Raw genomic sequence first — 7,804 nt, forward strand, 5'->3', positions numbered from 1 at the left:
ATTCCTTGGTTGTTAAGATTCTTAGAAAAAATTATCCTTTTTCTAAAAGTGCATTTGAATTAAGAAAGCAATGGTCGAAATTTGGAGGATTTCATATTACATTGCTTGGTCTAGATTGGCTCCTTTGTTCTTTTCAATCACATGAAGCCAAGGAGGGAGTTCTTAATGGAGGACCTTGGTTTGTAGGGGGTTTTGTGGTAGGTTTAGACAATTGGTCTCCTACCTTCTCTCCTCATTCTTTGAATGGAATTTCTTCTCCAATTTGGGTACGTCTTCCACATTTGCATCTTCTCTGTTGGGATGAATCCAATATCACTAGAATTATTTCTAGAATTGGAACTCCAATTTTATTGGATGGTAATATGTTTAGATGGGGGAGAAGGGAATTTGCTAGAGCTTGTATCCGAGTTAATTTGAATTCCAAACTCCCATCTGGAATTTGGGTGGAAGGGGTTCATGGTAAATTTTTTCAGAAATTTGAGTATGAAAATTTATCAGCTTTTTGCTTCAAGTGTGGGATAATCGGCCATAATGAGAATGTGTTTCCTAATTCTACTCATAATCAAAATCCTTTTGTTAAAGAGATTCCTTCCAGTTCTTTCAAATCTGAGGATTTTGGCCCTTGGATGCATGTGAAGTTCAAAAATAAAAGGAGGTTCAATCATGAGAAAAAGCTGTTTAAAGTTGTATCAACCTTGGATAAATCATAGCAAGTTTGTGTTAATATCAAAGATGCAGCCTTTGATGAAGTTGAAGGAGACGGTATTGCTGGTGCAGTTTTTGCTGAAGATCATTTGACAGCTATGAAGGCTGCAGAAAATAAGGAAGAAGAAGATAAGATAGTTAGGCAAGGAGCTGAAATTCCCATAACTATTCCTGAATTTGCTGAAACGGCTGATTCAATGCAGGAAATTCAAAATTTAAATTCAGCAAATAATTTGACTAATCTCGAGAATATGGAAGGTAATTTGTTGTATATCAACAGCAATTCGAATTCAATTTCTAAATTCGAATGTCCTCAAATTGAGGAATCTAATAAGGGAGAAGTCTATGCTGCTGATTCTTCTCAAGGTGCTGAAATTAAGGGAGCTAACAAACCTTTGTTTGAATTCAAAATTGCTGATTTTCAGGAGGTAAGTGCTACTCCAGTAACTGATTTGGCGGCTGAGTCTATCATTAATGATGATCCGATTATTAAATCAGCTTATGATCCTGAATTCAAAACCGGTATTTGCTTAATAAAAGATAACTCTCCTCCTTTGGATATCTCTTTAAATTTTAAAAAGGCTGCTCTTAAAAAAGACAATAGTCTTTTTAAGAAAAGTATGACACCAGGTTCTAATCACTCTTTGTTTAAAGAACTCCAAGCGTTAGGGCCGATGAAAGATCTTCTTAGAAGAAGGATGGCTGAAATAAAAGTGAAGAACGGAAAGAGAGCTTCTTCTTCTCTTTTATCTCAATAAAATGCAATATGGTATTCCCATTGACATCAACATTGGGGGAAGATACTTGAAGATGGAGCTACTTATCAAAAATATTGGATTAATGATATCTTTTCTTGCTGAATTTGGGAATTGGTTAAAACTTATGGAATATCTTTCAATGATATTCCTAAGTAATTTCTGGAATTTTTGGTTATATTGTATTTTCCTTTTTAGCTTTGTTTCCTTTCTTATTTGTTATTTTAAACTTTTTTTAAGTGATTATGGAATCTTTACTAAGTCATATTCTCTAACTGGATGGGAACTCTGGGATACTAATCAACCTTTGGGTTGTTTATTACTTTAGTATCCCCTGCATCTCAACTGTTTCAAAATACGAAATAGAGGGTTTCATATCATTTATGATGAGGTTAAACTAACAAATTTTTGTCCAATAAGGTTCCTTTTTCTTGTTAAAAGAGGAATCATTAGTTTCCTTTTCCTACTTTGTAATAGGTTGTCTTTTCTTTTATAATTAATTCATTTATGCATTTTCTCAAAAAAAAAGAAAAAAAATAGGGCATTGATTTTATTACCAGTTATAGGGATGTTGCAAGAAACAGAAACTTTACCCGCATCAAGTTTGTCCACCTGTACTGAATTAATAAGGTCACCCTGAGAAGGGGTGGCATTAGAAGTACCCGGAACAGACCATAAAACAAGTTCAACATAAGTAACATAGACTTATTTCACCACATTTTCCTTATAGTTCACCAATTTAGATTCTCTCCTCACATCAACCTCCACCAAATGCTGATTGAACTGCTTAAAGATGGGGTTTTTAAACCTCTTTCTTCCATAATTTACAAGCACCCAAGGACTATAACCTATTTTGTCATTATATGCATCTTCTATCAACTTCTCATGAGTTTCTTCTACCATAGTTGGATTATCTGGATTATCCACTTTCTCAAGTAGATTAGAACCAAGCTTGTCCTCCATACTATTCTTCACACAATCCTTCTTGATATATCCAATCATTCCATAGTTAAAGCAAAAGTTGGGAATTCTTTCATATTCAATCTTCTGAAAGAACATCCCAGAGCTTCCCTCCACCCAAACACCTAAAGGCAATTTAGCATTCAACTTAATACAAATACAATCCTCATTAATTCTCTTCTTCCCAACCGAAACATGTTCCCATAAGTCAAATATGGATTTCCAACCATAGATGCCATTCTACATATATTAATTTCATCCCAACTTTATAATGGTAGGTTTGGCAACCTAATCCAAATATTAGCAGTTAAACCCTTTAGTGAGGTAGGAGAAAAGGTTTGAGTCCATCTATCTACTCTAATGATGTGATCATTAATGAACCAAGGATCAATAGAGCAGACTTATTACAAATGCTTAGGATCATAAATGAGCAAAAAACCTAGCCTATACCAAGCAGTGTAGGATGAAACATACCAAATTGGGACCATTATCTTCTTAAGTCCAAGCTAATCACCAGTAATGGTGCCTCTCCTCTAAAAGTTTTGATCACCAATGAGTTATACAGCTTTTTTGAATTATCCAATTCATTTTGAACATGAAGTCTAATAATTGAGCCATCCTCATACAAGCAATCATCAAAGTCCAAGACAGAGACTTTTATATTCTCCTTCTCGCTCAAAGCATTTTATTGAGAAGTACTAGAAGGAAGAGCTAGGACTAGAGCAATACCATTAAAGCAACCACCCAGTTCTCTAGAAGTATAAGTATGCACCTCCACTAGATATGATTGTAAATCTTTCATCCTTAAAGAATCAGTCCCTTTGCTCAAATCTTCATCATATTTAACATTCATTTAACACCTATAACATGATCATCCTTAGAGCTAGCTCCTCCTAGAAAATCACAATTGAAATATGCTCCATCTAATACCATACAACTAGAAATTTTATTAACATATTTAATAATTTTAATCATTGACCCTAAAGAAGGAGAGGAAACATCATTATACTCTCTTCTTAAAATTGGAGTCAATCTAGACATTAAAAGGAATTTAACTTTATCTTTAATCATAACATTTTTCCTTTACCAATAACTTCAGATTCCTTCTTCGATGACAAATTTCCACCTTCATTAACGTTTAAAGGCATACTAGTTTTTGCCATAGTTTTCGCAACTTGAACAAAGCTTGACTTACCATCTCCAAATGCTGGTGGAGATGAAGAGAATGAATGACATGGAGCAAGTGAAGCTCATGAAGAAGAGTCCCAATCATCAAGTAGCCCACCGGCCAAAGGAGGTCGACGACCATCCGCCACCATGAGTAAATCAAAGAACCCACAAAGTTGAAATTTTAATTAATGCAAAATCTCTCAATTTCCTTAGTCCTTCTCTCTCTAGATGAGTAGTAAATTTGAAATAAATTTAATGAGAGATCTGAGTTAATATCTTTGTTTTAACATTAAGCAAAATGAGGACGAAACTTTTCTTAATCAGTCAATGAATATTAAGGACATCCTCAAGAAATATAAAATGGATAACGCTAAACCAGTAACTACACTAATGAGTTCCTTAGTGTAGATGGATTAGAACCCTAAGAGAAAATTTGTTGATCAAAAGAAATTTAGAGGGATTATTGGATCATTGCTTTACTTAACTGCTAGTAGACTAGATATAATATTCAATGTTTATTTATGTTCTAGATTTAAATCTGATCCGAAAGAATCATATTTAACAGGAGTAAAAAGAATTTAGAGATATGTTTTAGGAACTCAAAGCTGAGGGATTTGTATCCTACGCACAACTCTTCTTTTGAAATAATTGGATATTCTAATTTAGATTTGGCTTGTTATAGGGTTGATCGGAAAAGTACATCAAGAACTTGTCAATTTATAAGAAACTCTTTAGTTTTTTGGTCCAATAGCAAACAAAGTTCATTATCCCTATTTACTGCTAAAGCAGAATACATTTCCTTAGGTTTTTGTGCGGCATAAGTTCTTTGGTTGAAATAATAATTGATTGATTTAGGATTTTTAATTGGAACAATTCTAATCTTTTGTGATAATACTAGTGCCATTTGCCATGAATTCAACCGAGCCATAGTTTAGTTAAGTTCATTTACTTTAGCTTTGAGAGTCCAACATTCCTCTTCTGATAGAAAACCAGCATCCAATTCCTTGATTTGAGGATTCATAATATCTTCCAATAGGCAATCCTTTAATTGGTTCAAATTATTGAGTTTGGCTCTACTCCAGTAGAATAGAGATTATAATGCCCTTTTAAATTTGATATTAAGAATACAAGAATAGCTCCCAAAATAAACCTTGTTTCACTCTTTCCTCACCACAGTAGAAGAAGACAAGAAGGAAGCCCAAACATCCTCAAACCTGATGTTCCTTTAAGTCAACGAATTAAATTTAAGGAAATTTAGAATAACTGGAGAATGATTCGAAGCCACTCTAGCTAAGTATATGACCACCATATGATGGGTTAAATTTATAGAAGTTGAGTTATGGAAACACCTGTCCAATCTCTCTAGAATCTAAACCCCTCTAATGTTGTTCTTGCACCAAGTAAACTTTGGGCCAATGAACCCTACCTTATGAAATTCATTATTAGACAAAAAGTCTTTCATCTCCTTAGGTCCTTATGAAAATAAAAATATCTTCCCTCCTATCTTATCCTCCTTGGAAATCAGATAATAGAAATCTCCTCCCACCACCATAGGATCATCTATGGTAGAATGCTTTTCGAATATCTCCCATAGATTCCTTATTTTATACACATCTTTATTTCCATACAAAGAAGCTATCCTCCATGAACCTTTATTAATGATTTATAAATCACCAATTACCCATTGAGAAGATGATTCAACAATAAAAAAATAAACCAATTTAGAATTCCATAAAACAAGAATACCTCCTGACAAACCTTCTTCTGGCACAAGGAAATAGTCCAAACCATCCCCAATCAACAAATTCACTTCTTTCCTATCAATAGAAGACTTTTGGTTTCCACAAAGCCCAAAAAGAAAACACAATTTAACAAACTCTTTAAGGTATAAAGAATCACTTTTCTTCCTAGCTCCTCTACACTCCAAAAAGTTATAGATGTCATTATTGAAAAAGAGGGGAAAAAATCCCCGTTACACCTTTTAACTCCATATCCAATCTTCTACCCTAGTTTTTGAACTAATTAGGCCAAGGCATTTTAGTTGTTTTGGTTTTTTTTTCTTTTCTTTTTAGGTTGATAGGAGAAACCTTCTTTACTTCCCATTTCAACAATGTCCCCATTTAGAGGAATAAGTCCTGAGGCTCCTGTAGCATCAGTAACCTCAAAAAACATCACATCCCCCAATTTAGACTGAATTAATTCACCTTCTTTAGCAACATCAAATAGGGCATTGATTTTATTACCATTTATAGGGATGTTGAAAGAAATAGAAACTTTACCCGCATCAGGTTTGTCCACCTATATTGAATTAATAAGGTCACCTTGAGAAGGGGTGGCATTAGAAGTATCCGGAACAGACCATAAAACAAGATCAACATCAATAACATAGACTTATTTCACCACATTTTCCTTAGAATTCACCAATTTAGATTCTCTCCTCACAGCAAACTCCTCCAAATGCAGATTGAACTGCTTAAAAATGGGGTTTTTAAACCTCTTTCTTCCATAATTTAAGAGCACCCAAGGATAATAACCTATTTTGTCATTATATGTATCTTCTATTAACTTCACCTGAGTTTCTTCTACCTTACTTGGATTATCTGGATTATCCACTTTCTCAAGTAGATTATGACAAAGCTTGGCCTCCATACTATTCTTCACACATTCCTTCTTGATATATCCAATCATTCCACATTCCACAGTTAAAGCAAAAGTTGGGATTTCTTTCATATTCAATCTTCTGAAAGAACATCCCAGAGCTTCCCTCCACCCAAACACCTAAAGGGAATTTAGCATTCAACTTAATACAAATACAAATCCTCATTAATTCTCTTCTTCCCAACTGAAACATGTTCCCATAAGTCAAATATGGATTTCCAACCATAGATGCCATTCTACAGATATTAATTTCATCCCAACTTTATAATGGTAGGTTTGGCAACCTAATCCAAATATTAGCAGTTAAACCCTTTTGTGAGGTAGGAGAAAAGGTTTGAGTCCATCTATCTACTCTATTGATGTGATCATTAATGAACCAAGGATCATTAGAGTAGACTTATTACAAATGCTTAGGATCATAAAATGAGCAAAAAACCTAGCCCATACCAAGCATTGTAAGATTGAACATACCAAATTGGGACCATTATCTTCTTAAATCCAAGCTAGTCACCAATAATGGTGCCTCTCCTCCAAAAGTTTTGATCACCAATGAGTTTTGCACCTTTTTTAAATTATCCAATTCATTTTGAACATGAAGTCTAATAGGTTAGCCATCCTCATACAAGGAATCATCAAAGTCCAAGACAGATAATTTTATATTCTCCTTCTCACTCAAAGCATTTTATTGAGAAGTACTAGAAGGAAGAGCTAGGAGTAGAGCAAGACAATTAAAGCAACCACCCAATTCTCTAGAAGTATAAGTACGCACCTCCACTAGGTATGAATGTAAATCTTTCATCCTTAAAGAATCAGTCCCTTTGCTCAAATCTTCATCATATTTAACATTCATTTAACACCTATAACATGATCATCTTTAGAGCTAGCTCCTCCTAGAAAAGCACAATTGGAATATGCTCCATTTAATACCATACAACCAGAAATTTTATTAACATATTTAATAATTTTAATCACTGAACCTAAAGAAGGAGAGGAAACATCATTCTACTCTCTTCTTAAAATTGGAGTCAATCTAGACTTGAAAAGGAATTTAACTTTATCTTTACTCATAACATTTTTCCTTTACCAATAACTTCAGATTCCTTCTTCGATGAAAAAAGTCCACCTTTATTAACGTTTAAAGGCATACTAGTTTTTGCCATAGGATTTGCAACTTGAACAATGCTTGATTTACCATCTCCAAATGCTGGTGGAGATGAAGAGAATGAATGACATGGAGCAAGTGAAGCTCATGAAGAAGAGCCCCGATCATCAAGTAGACCACCGGCCAAAGGAGGTCGACGACCATCCGCAACCATGAGTAAATCAAAGAACCCACAAAGTTGAAATTTTAATTAATGCATAATCTCTCAATTTCCTCAGTTCTTCTCTCTCTAGATGAGTAGTAAATTTGAAATAAATTTAATGAGAGATTTGAGTTAATTTCTTGGTTTAAACATTAAGCAAAATTAGGACGAAACTTTTATTAGTCAGTCAATGAATATTAAAGACATCCTCAAGAAATATAAAATGGATAATGCTAAACCACTAACTACACT

This window comes from Dendrobium catenatum, unplaced genomic scaffold, assembly GCF_001605985.2.
Source record: "Dendrobium catenatum unplaced genomic scaffold, ASM160598v2 fragScaff_scaffold_947, whole genome shotgun sequence".
Classification (NCBI taxonomy): domain Eukaryota; kingdom Viridiplantae; phylum Streptophyta; class Magnoliopsida; order Asparagales; family Orchidaceae; genus Dendrobium; species Dendrobium catenatum.